General features: G+C 46.0%; 1 protein-coding gene across 3 annotated transcripts in view; it reads right to left on the bottom strand.

The window, feature by feature from the left end:
• The window catches only part of NCOA2 (nuclear receptor coactivator 2), a 213,215-nt gene that overhangs the window by 115,079 nt on the left and 79,632 nt on the right, over positions 1-18,504 (bottom strand). For all 3 annotated transcript variants that reach the window (XM_075583705.1, XM_075583726.1, XM_075583711.1), the window contains exon 3: positions 4,108-4,188. The gene's annotated coding sequence lies outside the window, so the exon portion shown is untranslated. The remainder of the gene's footprint in view (positions 1-4,107; positions 4,189-18,504) is intronic.

Genomic DNA, 18,504 nt, shown 5'->3' with positions numbered 1-18,504 from the left:
CAACGCTAGGGAACACCATTCTCTTGTATCCCCTAGCGGCTGACGCGCCACAGCGTGTAGTAAGCTGTGCAGCCAGGGGGGACCGGGACCGGCTCCGCAGGATTCCCCTGCTGGTGGGGAACTCGCGTGTGGCCGCCCGCGCCACCGAGCGCAGCGGGACCGAGGCTTTACACCCCACAAAGAGAAACTAGCAAACCAGTACAGACCACTACAGAATAAATATTAGAAGAACAGAATACAAGCCTCAGCACTGCCAGCAAAACCTCTTTACACAACATGTTTTATATAAAGTAGCCGCTGCAAACAAGATCTTAACGGAATTGGTGCTTCCTCAGAAAGATTCAAATACCCTTAAAAACTATTTTTGCCTTTTGTGCTTCCTGTGTGAAAACAAAATCGCGGTTCTTATATATTTGGATAGGTTTAATTTTAGCCTGATCAAGCAATCCTTATCCTATATCCCTTACTCTTTACATTACGAGGACAGCAGAATTAGTTTCAACCGAACACCAAAGGGGGGAAATATCTGGATCAACAACGTTCCCGTTTACACGCGGCTACCACAAGAGAGATTAGGCCACGAGTATACAGTAAAGCATGTAAATTAGTATTTTAAAATAACGTTGTTCATTTCAATAGCAAATCACATCGCCTATATTAAGCCCATTTAACATGACACAGCATAAGCATTTGGCCCTTGGAGGGAAGACCCTTTTAAATTAACACTAACCATACAACAAAAAAGTCAGACGCATAGTAAAATAAAATAAAACATTCTTGCCTCACCCACAGATGAAGACGACAAGCCACCAAGGTCAATCACACTCACATAGCAAGTCACACTGCTCTGTTTCAGGGAGGCCAAGGCCTCACCAGACCATCCATTTCTGCTTATCTCTCCCTTACTAAGCACACAACACCCCCCGCCCCCCCACTCCCTCCTTGTTCCGTTATGAAATCACAGACTCTTGTTTTCATTTCTCTTCACAGCTCCATTCAATACCCTCTTAGTTACTAGTTATTGTGAATCGTTGTACAGTAACATCCTCACAGCCACATGACTGAAATTCCAGCGCACAAATCAACAACAGACCTCTCAACCCAGCACACACCGAGCTCAGATTAACGCAGGGCTACTTCACATTCGAGAACTGCTGATCTGTACGGCAACCGGCACAGCCGGGAGCAGGAGAAAAGCACCCACAGCTTCTTGGTTATGGCCATTTGCAGGCAGCTATGGACAGTGCCACACATCATGAGACATCATGTGTTAACTATACCGGCCGATGTCACCAATCTCATATTCACCGCAAAAAATAAATACGCAGGGTTCGTTCGTTGAATACCAAGCCACAAAGTTTTAAACGTTTTTCAAAACGCCCCTTATACACGCTTGGCTTACAAGGAGTAGGCCGTGAAGTCTATAACATACAGTAAGTCGCAGTATATAATTGCATGCTCGATCCTGCGGTGATCACTTGACGCAGAAGAGACAGAGGTACGGTGGTACTCGCCAGAACTGTGAAGGTTAACAGTGTGCTGCTGGTCCCACTGGCAGAAAATGTGTTAAAATGGTGCCATCTTTAGCTGTTTACCCCCTCATGCCAGCACCTAATGCAATTTAAAACTACTTGCCAAATTTACCAAACACCCAAACACTTCTAAACACAGACACAAACACACAGAAAGGCACAAACAGGCTAAAGCACACGCACACAGATACATACCATGATACACAGACAAACATGCACACATTAGTAAGCTACACCACAAACTCAAGCACGCTTACTCTGCAGTCACATGCTGCCGATACTGTAATATCGTGCCGCTTTGCTTCTAGAAGTGCTCTCTTCCCAAGACGAACCTCACAGGAAATTCATAAAACAAAATTTGACACCGGGTTGAAAAGACCTTTCCCCACCATCTCGCCAACCGTACCCTACTGGCAGCCAGCAAATCTTGTGCAACAAAATGCCAATCCGAGCAGAAACAGCACACGCTGCAAGCTACGCCTGACAGAACTGTCACTATGAAGGCAGGTACGCAGCCTCCGATCCCATGCTTACTACATCAGCACAATGCTTTACATAATACGGGGCAAGAAGTGTGACAAAGGTTTGTAACACTGGTGCAACACAACCACTACCATAAACCCCTCTGAAGCCAAATGCTTCACTGATGCACCTCAGTTCTTCACTTGGCAGGAGCGGCGATAAGGACATGGCAAAAAATACAAAGATATCGAAATTATACTGCAACGGAAAAGGACACCAATACAACGGTGACTTCATAGCGGAAGCAGTAGAACACATTATAAGTAGTTGAATTCTTCTTAATCTGGAGTACATAAAGATACTGGATTCCGTTGCCATTACACAGACCTCATCTTGTACTATTTACCAGCCACACAGAGACTGACTGGCTCTGTCACAAGGAAGCAGTCAGAAGTCCTGTTTCCTCCATGTCAAGGTAAATCATGACATGGGAAAACGCTGCAAGGCTAATGTCTCCAGAACGGGAGGGTTCTTACTTACGTGTGACTGATACGGCCATGATTCAGCAGACCTACCAATTCCAACCCTCGCTCCTTACATTGGCAGGTGGGCAGTCTGACAGCTGACAAACTGTAGCTACGACTGGCTCAGGGACAAAACAAGCCCCCGTCACAGAACCAACTAATTTAGGGTACAATAGAAAAAGGGGGGTTTTCCCACTCTAAGCTAAATTCATTACACACACACACTGTACTGATGTACAAATGTACATAGACAGATAGTGATACAGGAGCAGGGCACTCACCAATAAGTACAACAACTGTAAATAGGGTGCATACCATCCAGAACCAAGGTATAAGGGACTAAAGTAGGCAGGCACTTCAAAATGAATAAAGATGAAATTTAATAGCTCAATGTTTTGGCTCATACATGAGCCTCTCCAACTCAAGAGAAAGGCCTATGTATGAGCCGAAACATGGAGCTTCACAATTTCACCCGTATTCATTGACAGCGCATCCTACTTGTGTGTGATAGATAGAGATAGATAGATATTAACATATGTTATTGTTAATTTAATGAAGAAGGCACACAAAATGACAAGTCAACAAAGCATGTGTATTTTTAAGATTGCTATGCAGTTTTAGGTTTACGCAGATGGAGGATACATATGAAAGGGAAGGAACCCTTGGAGTCACCACAATAAGAAGCACATTTTGTGGTGAGGTATACATGTCATCTTGGATGGACTTCTATGATGACATTTCCCGTACAGACCATGTAACCAGAAATACAAACCATTTCAGATTGTATGTACTTCACAGTAAAAAGAAAGAAGAATTGTAGCTGTGTGCCAGATACATAGGGATAAACGAAGAAGAAAAAAAAAAGAAATAAGACAGGAAAGGGGCTGCTGGAAAAATTCTGGAGGAACATGGAGTAACAAACGTGGGACATGGAGTAACAAAGGAAGCAGAGGGAGTAACAAAGGAGGCAGAGGGAATAGGTGGTATGATACCTTCTGGAGGGACATGGAGTAACAAAGGAGGGCGAGGGAGTAGGTGGTATGATACCTTCTGGAGGGACATGTCAAATGATTCCTGACTATTAGTAAAGCAGGTGTCCATGCGGATAGACATTTTAGTTTTTAGTTAGCTGTAGAAATCTCTTCTCTCCCTTTCCAAAGGTGTTTTTATAATAAAAATGCTCCGTTAAGGAGATCGACGTGATGGTTACATAGTTACATAGTAGATGAGGTTGAAAAAAAGACGTGTCCATCAAGTTCAACCTATGCTAAATTTAGACAACAGATACTTTATCCTATTTGTATTTACAGTTTGAAATATTAAGTGTCTGAGAGACACAAATGGACCTCTCCCCTGAGCAGTCTACAGGTTACCACGGAGATGAGGACAAATGATGATCTTTAACCCGTAAAAAAAGTTGGGGGGAAAAAAGGAGCAGAATTTGGTTGTAATCCCGTTAATTACTTCAGTGGTATTAAAGCAGCATTGTTTTATAAACTGTGATTATTCAAGTAACAGACAGCGAATGTACAGGAGTGCTCACTGGGCTTCTTACTCTGCTCGGAGAAAGCAGAGCTGTGCAAACGTACCTTTGTCTTATTTTGGAAATGTCCGCACACTTTCCCTCATGCGCTTGTAGAACGTGTGAAATTCAGACATCGTTTCCAACACTGAAAAACAAAAATGTCAAAAATGAATAAAGAGAAATGACACCATCAATATATTTAGACCGTATAATTGCATGTGTTATGTCCCAGTGCATCTTTTAAAGCATGTGGCAGAATTAAAATGAAGCACCGTACCTTGCCCAAGGATGTACGTTGAAATCCAAACTCAAACAAGAAAAAAAAGGTGCAATAACACATAGCTGACCAAAAAAAAACACAAAAGCTTCTGTAAACCACTGGCTAACCATGCTAAACGCAAAGATGTGGGTGATTTTATTTCTTTAGAAAAAGTACAAATGGCATTTCCTAGAGAACTCTCAGCACAAGCGGTTTAAAAACTAATAAGAAAATACTTATTGGAGGAATTGTGGCCAATGAGGAACACACTCGCATATTTGGTTGGGATGTCCCAGGCATCAGCAGCTGTGGACGCAGGTTCTCCCCTACAGACGTACCTTGCTCGGGATTACCCTTGTTAGAGAACCATTAATATTCATTTTAGGCAAGATTCCCTGGAACCCAGATAGAGCAATGAATAAATTAATTTCCCAAACCCTCCTGGCGCCGCGCGGCATGGTCGCCAGATGACAGGGTCCCCCAACCTTCTCGGTATTTAAAAAAAAAAAGAGAGTCATATTTATTATGCAAAAGCATCAGGGTGAAAACCGGAGCACAACCAGCGCAGCAGAAGAACAATCGGCATGATCAAGGGGTAACCGCCGTAACAAAAAAATTATTTATTAGTGCACATGGATAACTACAGGTTAAAAACACAGCGTTTCGCTTTAATATTGATCATGGAAATGGAAAGGATGACCAGCTACATTAATGACACGGGGTCCAAATTCCTAAGGACGTGGCAGCCCCTATTATAAGGACGTGGCAGCCCCTATTATAAGGACGTGGCAGCCCCTATAATAAGGACGTGGCAGTCCCTATTATAAGGACGTGGCAGCCCCTATTATAAGGACGTGGCAGCCCCTATTATAAGGACGTGGCAGCCCCTATTATAAGGACGTGGCAGCCCATATTAAGAGGTACAGAGCTTAGAATCAAAACTAATCGAGATGAGTAAACTGTGAAGGTCATGATGCTCTGTGAAAATACTTCTAATGATCCCCTCTCCTCCCCTTATTGCTTTTCCTGTACTCCCACCCCACCCCCCCTCTATACAAATAACTATATAAATCACCGATTATATTGTAATGTTTAATTTAGGAAAATCCAATAAAGTACAGTATGTGAGGGGAAAAAAAAAATACCGACAGGCGTCTGATTTTGCTAAATAAAAGGCGTCACCCAAATGTCACCGCTTAGGCCGCGCTTATAGTGCCGGCGTCGCAACGTCGCCCGAAAACAAATGCATTGTCGTCGCCGCCGCTGCGTGCGCTTATAGTAAGCGCGATGGTGACAGAGCAACGCAATGTTTTGCAGCCGGGAATATTTGATTTTTCTGGGGCTGTCGCCTCATGTGACAGCCCCTGAACGAATCAATGGCCTGGTCGCCCGCGACACCGCCGCAAAGCGCAATACAACTTTCGCTAGCGGCGACGGGTGACGTCACGCGTCGCTATATGCGCGGCCTTAAACATGTTGCTGACAATACTGCATGTTTGTCTTGGCAGTATTAAGGGCCAGGTCACCATTAAGTGACGTGACCTGGGGACGAACGGCATATATTAGTAGTTTTATGTGAAATTGAAGGGTTTTTACGATTCCTATCCAACGTCTGTTAGTAATAACACTGCTGATCAGGTCTCAAAGCCCCAGTTACATTGTCCTTTCTAGGTTGTGCTCGGTGGGATTGCCCCTTTAAAGTGAAAGCTCTCATGTAATTAGTGCTCGCTACGTATTTTAATACCAGTCCCATAATCTCATATATATTTGAATAGCTTTTGAAGTTCAGATCCTTAAAGTAGAGGTTTTCAACAGTCTCCCCAGAGAAGCCGGACCAAATTTTAGAAACGAGTTAATCGAAATTAATTAAACATGTGAACGCACAGATTGTATATGCACAGAAAATGAATAAACAAGAATACAGAGTAAACCTACTGTTCAGTCCTCCCAAAAGATAATCTCATTAGTGGTTCTCACAGAAGAGTTTAAAAAAAAAAAAAGGGTTACCACAAAACGTATTAAAAAAATATCCCTTGTGAGCACATTCCCATGTCTCTGACAGGTCTGCAACCTGCCTTTCCCCGCTATCTATTAGGCCACGGATATAGTAGGCGCGAGCGCACGACGGAGCACGTTGCCCCAAAGGCGATCCGTGGCCCATGGGATGGGGAGACGCGACTGAGAGGCGTGTCAGGGGCGTGCCGGTGATGTCACGCGGGCGGTTCACCCTCATTGGCTGAACCGCTCACGTGACCCGGCCGTCGCATGGCAAAAATCAAATACTTTTCTCCGCCCGGGAATCGCGTGCGCGGCCGAGCGCTCTGTGGCCTTCCTCAGTGCGGAATGCCCTTTTGTTCGCATTACGCGGACTATGGACGTGGCCTTAGCATAGTGCTTTCGCTGCAGTCAGGGATTCTGGGTAATGATATGCAAATGAAAACTCACCATTTTGCTTCTTGTACAAAAATCCCCCCCCCCCGAAAACACTGCCCCAAAGCATTACACAAATGTGTGCCATGACAAATACCAAAAGTACAAATATCCATACAGATGCAGCCAAGGTTGGAACACATTTTTTTTAAATATAAAATGACGGGTCATTTAATGCTAAACATTTATTTAAATGGCGTCATGTTCAATGATACGCCAGCTTTGACGCAGAGATTTGTGTTAACAGGGGCAATAATGGTTGCTGCACCTGTATGGTCCCAGGTGAGGGAAATGGGCGGTATGTCATGTCAGGCAACGGTGTCACTTCCAAGCCGCTTTTGCTCCCAAAATGAAACGTGAAAATATTTCCCGGGAATTTGTGGTTTTCCCGGTATCCAGCTCACATATTTAAGCATTACTGCTGGATGTCAACGGCAGGTGGGAAGTCAGGTTGGCTGGCAAGTGGCGATAATTGGCGAGCCACGTGCAGGAGGCTGGCTGCAATCCCACCCCCTGTGGGAGTGTACAAGTAAATACTGAAATATTGGTGCATAATATCCAACAACTACACAATGCTGAGACTACCAGGAGGATGTGAGGGAATTCGTCATGATAGTGGAGAAGGAGCAGCTCAGTGAGTAAAGACACTGACTCTGTAACAACGACACCGAGTTTGTAGCAGGTTCAATTCCCGGTGTCGGCTCCTTGTGATCTTGGGCAAGTCACTTTATCTCCCTGTGCCTCAGGCACCAAAAACATAGATTGCAAGCTCATCTGGGCAGGGACTGTGTCTGTAACAATCATATGTGCTGCGTACGTGTACTATACTGTAATTGTAAAGTGCTTTGCGTCCCATTGGGAGAAAGGCGCTGCATATGAAATAAAGTTATATTAGTATTATTAGTATAATACAGTTAACCGCAGATAAAATGCTTATATTGCCTTTACATATTTTTGCAAAGCTGGTGTCCTTCTCATTCTTATAGAAGTATTTCGATGATTGACACTTTCCCTACATATATCCATTATGGAATTCGTCATGAACCATATTTTAGACATGCAGATATTATTTTACTAGGATATCTTTTCCAACAATGACACAATGATATATGCAATCAAGGAGAGAAAGGAAGAGCAGCTTCAACCTATCTCAGCCTCACATTGCAAAGCCAGTATAATCAATCAGCCTCACACTGATGAGACTCACAAGGTTGAACCAGCTGTCTGTGAGTTGGTTTTCTGGCTGTGCACTTCTTTAACCCAGGCTGTGCTGGAAAGCTATGTTATACACCAGGCATAAGCTTATAAAGGGTTGTCCATGTTAAAATGGATAAGAAGCAAAAGCCGATAAAGTGTGCTCATTCGCATGTCATTACCCAGAATCCCTAGCTGCAATGGAGAAAAGCAGGGTTGCAGACCTGTCTGGGATATGTGCGTGTGCTCACAAGTGAGATTTTTATTTGATGTTTACTTACAAAACCGAAGCTTCAGCTACGTACCACTCCACATCTGGTGGAGCATGTAAAGCGCTGCAAGAAGACAACTTGATCGAGTATGTGTTTGCTTCTAAATGGATCCCAGCCACCACTATGATTAAACTAATTAGGGAGGAAAAAAGACATAACTTTACAAGCATGTGAGGCTCCTCAGATTTTTTTTGTCAAATACAATGCGGAGGATGATTGGACGTGATAAATTGTAACCGTTTGGACATTTCCGGCACTAGGTTGACACCCAAGCTGCACCTCACTAAATCATAGTGCCTCAATGAATAAATACCCTTGCGCCGACTATTCACGGCGCTGTAAAAAAGTACAGCAAAGTAGAAAACTGCACAATGCGTCCCTGTCCCCTTTCCCTGCACTGAAAACGGCATTGTCACGGTGTAGTCCAGAACGAGGCTACACTCAGACTGCAGCGTAAGGCCATGATTATAATGGCTGCGATGGCGCGCCTCGGATTCAAACCAGTGGCAGTCAATGAGGACGGCCATAGTGCGTGCGAGCTCGGGCGCTGCAGATTTTGCAAGATACAAAAGAAAGAAAATATTAGTGCGGCGACCGCGTGACGCGAGTGGTTCAGCCATGAGGGCGAAGCAGCCTGGGGACACGTCCGCCATGGCTCCCCAATCGCTCCATCCCAGTGCACTCCGCTTGGGAGACAGGCTCACGCGTGCACGCTCCGCCACCCCGCCAGGCGCGCGTGCAACAGTGAGTACTGGGGCCGTCGGAGACAGGATCGCTGTAAATAAGTGATGTTTTTCAAGCCCTGGTCATCAGGCATCAGACAAAATATTTCCTGTGAGAGGAATTTCTTGCCCTTCAAAAGTTCCTCAAAGAGAGTAAAAGAAACAGCCAGCGTTGGCTCCAACAGAGAGTACTGTGGATTGTCCCTTAAGTCAACAATAAATATACACACACACACACACACACACACACACACACTTCAGATGAATTAATGAGCCGTGGAGGTGGACTTGCGGTGTTATGTTACTAGGTATGCTACTATGCTTCTGTGCACTGAAAGTGATGCGTGTTGAGAAACATTTCCAGTGTTTATGTTATTGAGGCAAACTGTCAAATCACACTTATTGTTGGCTTACAAACCACGCATGCCCAGTCATGCTTCCTTTCCATCATTTCCGTCTCTACCAAAGAGTTTCAATCAACGTTATTGTCTTGACGGTTGCAACAGCTCAAGGGGTTAACAAATGTGCTTCGATACTAAAGAAGTCGTCACTGCTTTGTTCCCAAATGCATTTAACCCATGGCTAAAGGGATATACACAGCAGACGTCAAACACAATGAAGCATGGCTGCAAAGCGATCACGTTGAGTTGCATGAGGCATTGAAGGACAGTAGTCGTTAGAAGTAGACAGTAGTAGTTCTGTGTCTTCAATGGAGGACTGCAGTCCACTGCATGGAAGGGAGAGGGTTAAAATGGGCTCCCCACTTAACTCATAAGAGACATTTTGCACTTTCTGAAAGTCGGAAACTGATGTAACCATCACAAACATGTCACTTTTTAGGTTCAGCTGAAGGTTACACACATTTTTCTATTCAATAGATGCCTGTTTTTATGGGGGAGGGGAGGGCACGGGGAAGGGGTTTTACCATCACCCTCTCCCCCCCCCCCCCCCACCCTCCGAGATACTAGTAATAGTACACGGGCTCCAGTCAGACAAGTAGGCGGTTCAAATCTCCTCTGCCACATGGGGATTTAAAAAGCAGGAAGTAACGCTGGTACCTTTATCATTAAGTATCTTGGAAACAGAGGGAAGAGATTCACGAAGCTAAAAATAGCGGTGTTCCAAACCCCCTGCTTCCTATCCTTATATTAAACAAAAAGAAAAATCGGAGCAATCGGGATTGCTGCTTTAAAATCAATAAACTCCCATATGTGCATCTTTTTGTGACTTCCTGAATATGGACAATTCATTACCCATAAAACCCTGGGAGGTTTGGAAACTTTATGTTGGTCCAATTATTATTTATAAATACAGTAAGTGTCAACATATTCCACAGCCAGGGACGATGGCTAAACAGTAATTACATTGATTAGAATGAACCCCAAATAAGAACAAACGAATGCAAAACATACAAAGGTACTGAGAGCTCTGCTCTTGTTAGCCTGCCATCTAGTTCACTGGTTCCCCACCCTTTTTTGGTTAAGGAACCCTATCATTATATTGTGAAATTCTGTGGAACCCCAACCCTCTCTAATAACGCGTCTGAGATCAGATGCATTGTAAGGAACCCCAACCCTCTCTAATAGTGTGTCTGAGATCAGATGCATTGTAAGGAACCCCAACCCTCTCTAACAGCGTGTCTGCGATCAGACGCATTGTAAGGATCCCCAACCCTCTCTAATAGTGTGTCTGAGATCAGATGCATTGTAAGGAGCCCCAACCCTCTCTAATAGCGCGTCTGCGATCAGACGCATTGTAAGGATCCCCAACCCTCTGTAATAGTGTGTCTGATAACAGATGCATTGTAAGGAACCCCAACCCTCTCTAATAGCGCGTCAGAGATCACCCATTGCAGCCACGATCCCTTTGCTGCAAGAGCCAGCAAGCCATCCTGAGAGCGGAAGGGTTATCCTGCTGCCAGATGCATCCATGCTGAATGAGCGGCTGAATCAAGCCAAATCCATGCCAGAGAAAGAAGAGAGGGCGGGGGGGAAAGAGTCTCACCAGTCAGAAATATTAGTGTGTGCAGCTATCGAGTTAAATGATACCATGCTAGAAATCTATTCGCTGGGGGGCTAGAAGATTTTATTCAGAAGCTGCTGTGTGTTCTAGATTTGCGCCAGATAATCGGAGACATACATTATTAACAGCCGTTGGGAGGACCTGCAGAGGGTGGCAGGTGTTCGTCTCCAGCAGGGAGATGGTTACTGCAGTGGTGGCCTAGGTGACAGAGCAAGGAGACTGCTTTGTAGGTCCGCAGGAAAAACATTACATATGCACTATAACCGCATAGGGAGAGTTACCAGGGCATAGCACCCACAGAAGAAAAACACACAGGCTCCCAAGTTCAGCACGTACAGTATATAATACTGTAAATACAGTATATAAGGAGGAGGGGATGTGGGTGTGTATTTGTGCATATCTTTTTATACATAGGTGCAACAGTGTTTGGACGATCGGTGTATTATTGTATGTGTAGTGTAGTGTACGGCAGGTGTGTGCGAGATTTGTTTTTTTTTATGGGGGGGCGCTGTGCTTAGGCCTCTAACTCACCTGAATTCAGCAGGCGACACGTCACCATGGCAACACAGCATCAAACGACACGGTGGGGTCATGTCATTAGACGCAGAATTAAAGGTAAAGTACGTCACTGTTTCCGCACCCCTGGCGTACGGTATGTGCATCAGTATGTACATGAGCATTAGTCGTTTGTGCAGCGTTAGATTATCGGGTGTTGGCATTAGCGGGTTGCAGCTACAGATGGCAGAGGGAACCATTAACCCCTTTGCTACCAAAGGGGCAAGCAACACAGAACGTGCACATTATCACAAAGAAATCCATTTACGTACATTGCGAGCTTTATTTCTTTTAACGGTACGAATTCTGTATCTTGAACATGACACATAAATATGAAATGACAGTGAAGATTGCAATAATAGCGGTTAAATCTAACCCCGACCCACTCTAAAGGTGTAAGCTCCCTTTTGTTCATGCTCGTTACAATACATCCCCACTTCAGCAACTAAAGAGAGGGCTTGAAATGAAGGCGTCACATCCACATTACATAATAAAACACGTACATTTGTTTTGACCTATTTAATATTACTTGTGTATTTTTGAAGCTATGTGCCCGCAGGATTACACCCTGGGGACGGCTGCACTGGTCTCTTAACACCATCTTTGCCAGGGGCTAGCAACACAATGCAGTGCATTGCTGGCACCAGAGGCGGAGAAAGAGTTAAAAGTGCAAGAGCCTTAGAATTAAATTCCAATTGAGTCAGACCTGTAATTGGCAAGTTGAGTTTCCCCCGATATTACACGCTTTGTGTTGTCAGACAACTCTCCCCGAGATATTCATGCGTTCAAAGGTCATGTACCGACTACATCTAAGTATGAAGTAGGAAGTCACATTCACATTGCCCAAACAAAACCAATATGTTGGCCGGCAAACATCAGCTCATCAGAAAGCGATAGAATACACATGGCTTTGCTTTTGCCAGAGCGCTATTCTACACCTGAATAATAATAATAATATAATTTTGTTCTTGTATAGCGCTGCTAGTTTTACTTAGCGCTGTACAGAGACATTTTTGCAGGCACCGGGTCCCTGCCCTGTGGAGCTTACAATCTGTGTTTTTGTGCTGTCTGAGGCACAGGGAGACTTGCCCAACGTCACAAAGAGAAGACACTGGGAATTAAACCAGGTTCCCCTGCTTCAAACTCCGTGCCAGTCAGTGTCCTTACTCACAGAGCCGCTCCTTCTCCCCGAACAAGGATCCCGTACCGAAAAAAATGATAGCCTGCCAAAAATCCCGTTCACTCGCATCAATGTAGAGGTCGTTTTAAATGTGTAAACAAGCGAAGCACTTCTCTAGGCCATCAAACAGGCCCTCGCTGACTAATTACCTGCAAATATTTGTTTTATTTGCTTAATTCCCATTCTGAAATGTATTCATTTATACAGATCGGGTACAGAATAGGCAGTATCAGAGCAGGAGGGCGAGGGACGAGATGAATCCTTGCGCTGACAGACTGGCCTATAAAGGGTTAAACATGACTTCTCGCTCACTGGACACCAACATTGCTTCTACGCTACAATAAGTGCTTCAGGGAGGTACAAGCCGGGCTGGTGCACCCTAAGGAACATGGCTTTAGCTTAGAGCAGGGTCGCACAAACTTATTTTGCTGCGCCCCCTCTGCCTGTTCTGCTCCGGTGGTGCGCCGCACCCTCGCGGCGTGGCGGGCTCATGTGACGTCATGTCACGTGACCCGCGACGGCCTTTGACGCGGGTGACATCACATCACATGACCACGCGGCACACGAGTCCTGACGCCGGCAGAGTGAAGGTAAGTTTAGAGTTGCAGGGGCCTCACGTGATCCCCCGGTATTTAATTTAAATGCCTTGGGGGAAGAGCGCGGGGCCCCTGCAACACCGCGTCCCCCCAGAAAAATCTTGCACCCCCAGGGCTTAGAGGATTTAAAGTCAGTTCGGCCCATTGCAGCCACACGCAACACAGGCAGCAGCTTGAAGGCAAGAAATCTTAGATTTTTATTTTGTTTTTAAATAAATCAGTTCTGTGGTAGGCCTATTAGATAATACTTACTGCATTATTTTATTATTATTATTCAACTCTTAATGCCATTTTTAATTAATTTTAAAAGCATCCTTTGATTTCTATAGAGGTGTTTTAGCCCACCTCCCCAGCAGTGCAAGATCTTTGCAACACTTTCCTGTTTGTGATTATTTGTTGCCAACATTCCCAGCAGTTTGAGCTGCAAACTGCAGCAATAGATAATGTTACCTTCGTAATATCATGATACATTGTAGCTGCTGAGTTACACTGACTGAAGCAGCCATTATGTTAGGCACACAAGCAGGATTTTGACAGATTTATAACAGGAGCACCAAAGGATTGCCGGCTTAGGTAAGAATGTAGAATTGAACATTGTCACACGCTTTACATATAAGGGAGAAAAAAAAGGTGAACATAGAGACAGAAAGAATACACCCTGCAAGGGTGCGACATGTTCTAGAGAAGAAAATAAAAAAAAAAGCTTCGCTCTTCGACTCCCCCAACCCACGTCCCATTTCCCCGAGCCTGTAATTACGCAGCAATTTCATGTGCTTCCAATTTAACCCTCTGTTTAAAAAAAAAAAAGAGAGAGAGAAAGAAAGAAAACCTTCCACTGTGTGGCTTTAAGTAGTGAGCTAATGTGGCTGTCAGTGAGCTGATTGGACGAGATGGGCCCCACCTCCCCCTCCTGCATCTGCTGCTAGAATCACATTACAGGGCAGTGAGCAGAGCCATGGGAAAGAGGAGGCGTATGGGGGGAGGGAAAGAGGAGGCGTATGGGGGGAGGGAAAGAGGCGTATGGGGGAGGGAAAGAGGAGGCGTATGGGGGAGGGAAAGAGGAGGCGTATGGGGGAGGGAAAGAGGAGGCGTATGGGGGAGGGAAAGAGGAGGTGTATGGGGGAGGGAAAGAGGAGGCGTATGGGGGGGAGGGGGGAAGAGGAGGTGTATGGGGGGGGAGGGGGGAAGAGGAGGTGTATGGGGGGGGAGGGGGGAAGAGGAGGTGTATGGGGGGGAGGGGGGAAGAGGAGGTGTATGGGGGGGGAGGGGGGAAGAGGAGGTGTATGGGGGGGGGGAGGGGGGAAGAGGAGGTGTATGGGGGGGGAGGGGGGAAGAGGAGGTGTATGGGGGGGGGGGGGGGGAAGAGGAGGTGTATGGGGGGGCAGGGGGGAAGAGGAGGTGTATGGGGGGGCAGGGGGGTAGAGGACGTGTATGGGGGGGGAGGGGTGAAGAGGAGGTGTATGGGGGGGAAGAGGAGGTGTATGGGGGGAAGAGGAGGTGTATGGGGGGGGAAGAGGAGGTGTATGGGGGGGGAAGAGGAGGTGTATGGGGGGGAAGGAGGTGTATGGGGGGGAAGAGGAGGTGTATGGGGGTGGAGGAGGAGGTGCATGCAAGGGGCGGAAGGGGAGGTGTATGAGAAGGGCGGAAGGGGAGGTGCATGAGAAGGGCGGAAGGGGGAGGTGCATGGGAGTGGAGAAAGGGGGAGGTGCATGGGAGTGGAGAAAGGGGGATGTGCATGGGAGTGGAGAAAGGGGGAGGTGCATGGGAGTGGAGAAAGGGGGAGGTGCATGGGAGTAGAGAAAGGGGGAGGTGCATGGGAGGGGGGGAAAGGGGGAGTTGCATGGGAGGGGGGGAAAGGGGGAGTTGCATGGGAGGGGGGGAAAGGGGGAGTTGCATGGGAGGGGGGAAAGGGGGAGGTGCATGGGAGGGGGGAAAGGGGAGGTGCATGGGAGGGGGGGGAAAGGGGAGTTGCATGGGAGGGGGAAAAGGGGGAGTTGCATGGGAGGGGGGGAAATGGGGAGTTGCATGGGAGGGGGGAAAGGGGGAGGTGCATGGGAGGGGGGGAAAGGGGGAGGTGCATGGGAGGGGGGGGAAAGGGGAGGTGCATGGGAGGGGGGGGAAAGGGGAGGTGCATGGGAGCTGGGAAAGGGGGAGGTGCATGAGAGGGGGGGGAAAGGGGGAGGTGCATGGGAGGGGGGGAAAGGGGAGGTGCATGAGAGGGGGGGGAAAGGGGAGGGTGCATTGGCGTGGGGGGAAAGAGGGACATGTATAAGAGTGGGGGGGGGGAACGAGGGACGTGCATAAGAGTGGGGCGGGGGAAAGAGGGACGTGCATAAGAGAGGGGGGGGGGAAGAGGGACGTGCATAAGAGTAGAGAAAAGCATTAACCAGCTCACTGCTTCCCTATGTACTTACGTCTTGCTTGCCGGCTGGCCAATAACAGGTTAAATCCTACCTGCCTCCTAGGAAGACTACAATCAATTTAACAAAATGACATCTTTGGGTATAAGGCTCTTCCAAGAAGGAGCCTCATTCAAATGTCAGAACATTTACTGCTAATAATAAATGTGTTGGCTTTTTCCCTTCTCTTATATAGGGGGACTCGGAGAGAGAGGAGGGATATATACTTTGGAAGATCCAGAAAGCAGCAAAGAAAAAGGAGCACGTCCAGTGGCAAAAAGAGCGAGAGAGAAGACTGTTTCCATGCATCAATAACCCAATTAAAACAGGGCATTGCACTGAATCCTAATGATTTCAAGTGGGATTTTGTTTGAGGGGGAACCCCCCGTGTCCCCCCCTTCCCAGTTATCTTGCTTTGTGTGCCGCCGATGCCCCAAAGGCAAATAGCTGAGGAGGGGGAGGGTGGCCAGTTGTAAAAGATTGGGATTCACTAGCCTCGTTTGTTGCGAAATCCACCCATACGCAGAGCCCCACGATGATGACGCGGGCTGCACACGACCTAGGTCACGGGCCAAATCTGCAAACGCGAAGACGTTTAACTGGATGGACGAGTCTTCGCCTCATCTGCAATGTTACGACGCTCTGGTCTTTAGCGACGGCGCTGGGCAAAAGTTTAACGGTTTACTTAGGGTGCACCACCCCGTCCGGCAGAAAACAGATAATGCAGATGCAAAAGAATATAAGATGGAAACATGGCATGTATAAAAACCAACCCTTTTAAAGGATATCATAAGCGTCATGATGCAAAAAACCCCATTGTTACACTGTTTAGGCATATAGACAGATGCTGGAAGCATATATGAGGATCAATAATAAAAGGCTGCAAATGGTCCCATGTAGATGCAGGAGATTGGGGGTATAAAGGGGTCCCCACTACAGCAGACTGCCTGATAGATATTAATGTTGTTAATTACTTGCCTTTATTTAGAATTTAAAAAAAATTCGGGGGCAACAGACATTAATAGCGACGTGCGGGTGACGAACACAGGGTTTTCTATATAAACGGGCTGTGTCTATGTGTTTAAATAAATAGAATTGGAAAAAAGAGAGAGCTATAGTGCATACACACTCATTAATGCACCCACCACTAGGCCAACTTCAAATGCAGTGTTTTCTGTCCAATTATATAGGTCCTCTCTATTAGTGCAATCAGAGAATGAATCACCTTGCTTCTTTCTGTATGTTGTTCTTCTACTCATTTTTTTAATCTAATTTTCATCCCAGGAGGCACCAAGTGAAATAAAGGCACATTAATCAATCAAAACACTCTGGAATTATTTTCCAAAGAATCAGGTTCTCTCTATAGCCATTTAAACGCGGTCTAACCAATATTAAACTGCAACATGTCAATAATACTAGAAGAACAGCTATGGCAAGAGAACTGAAGGAGTCTGCTGCAATGGGCTTTGTGAACACAACCTCTACCACTGCCTTAGTTTGCTTTGTTTTCCAATACAAATATATGCAACTTTTAGTTACGTGGCTGGTGTTTTAGCATGGACCTTTGACCCAATCTGCACCAAGCCTCTACTCTTCCTCTTTAAAAACAGCTAACTTTCAGCCCGTTCGGTTTTTTTAAATAGGAGTTAATAATTACAACGTATAAGTATGTCCGTGCGACATGACACCTGAACAACGGGTGGGGTGTCCGCATATTATTCACACCCAAACGGATGCTACATAAAAGGTTCAGGTTATTATAAAACTTTCCAAATCCGAGGGTGTGTTTCAGGGTTTGAAAATACCCCACCCATCACTGTTTTTTTTTTTTTTTAAATATATACTACGCAGTTACTGATCATTTTAGTTATTCAGAGAACTGGTCAAACCCTGTTGAGTGGTGACCACTGGTACGGAGGCTTCTGGCACCATCATAAAGCCCAACACCACACATGACACTGGTTTACAGCAAATGCCACAAATCAACTATATGGCTCAAGTTCACAACAGGGAATATGTTCAGGCTGGTCAAGTTCTAGCGAGTCGTAGGTCAGCTTCACTTATTGAACACATGGGCGACTCCTTCTCAGGATGCGGTCTTAATCTTGAACAAGTCTCACTTTTCAAGATTAGATTTCTACTAAACGTATTTTTGGTGCACATCTACCCACATAAGTATTTTAGCACATGGGAGTTTTACAGCTATGCGAGGTGATGGCTGCCCAGTGATGCCCGGTCATTGTATATCGGCCTCAGGTAACCTCACCAGTGGAAGAACAAACTTATTTTGTACGCAGCATGAAACAATGCAGTACATCCCATTACCAAACAGATGTAGCATGGAACTCTTTGATGAGACGCAAATAAAGGTTGCATGGGAGGTGGAAGGGAAACCTTCAATCAATCATAGATCGGAGTGCGGTGACAAGAGAAGTGATGACAGTAGTGCATGTATATATCTTTATGATGGGGCCAGAAGCAAATGGGCACAGTGCAAGTCCTCCCCTAGGTCTCCCTGCATGGGAGAGCCCAGTCACAGTCTGTGTGTGGAAGGGAGACACCAGGTGCACGCACCATAATCCAATTAGCTAACCTAGCTGTCATAATAAAAAGGTCCCTGCATTCAATCTACTGCAAATGGGTATTGCACACAGCAGATGTTGATACCTTTCGTGTCATTAATCCTGTAGAAGTAAATGTATCATACCAAATTGGACCAGTGTCGGAAAGATAACCCCTTCACTGTCAGAGTGGCCGATACACAGCTGGCCCCTCAGGGAGCAGACAAGTTTTTTTGGTAATGTACAAATAATTTAAAAGCTTAGAGATATT

This window comes from Ascaphus truei, chromosome 2 (assembly GCF_040206685.1).
Source record: "Ascaphus truei isolate aAscTru1 chromosome 2, aAscTru1.hap1, whole genome shotgun sequence".
Taxonomy (NCBI): domain Eukaryota; kingdom Metazoa; phylum Chordata; class Amphibia; order Anura; family Ascaphidae; genus Ascaphus; species Ascaphus truei.
This window is presented reverse-complemented; position numbering and strand designations above follow the sequence as displayed.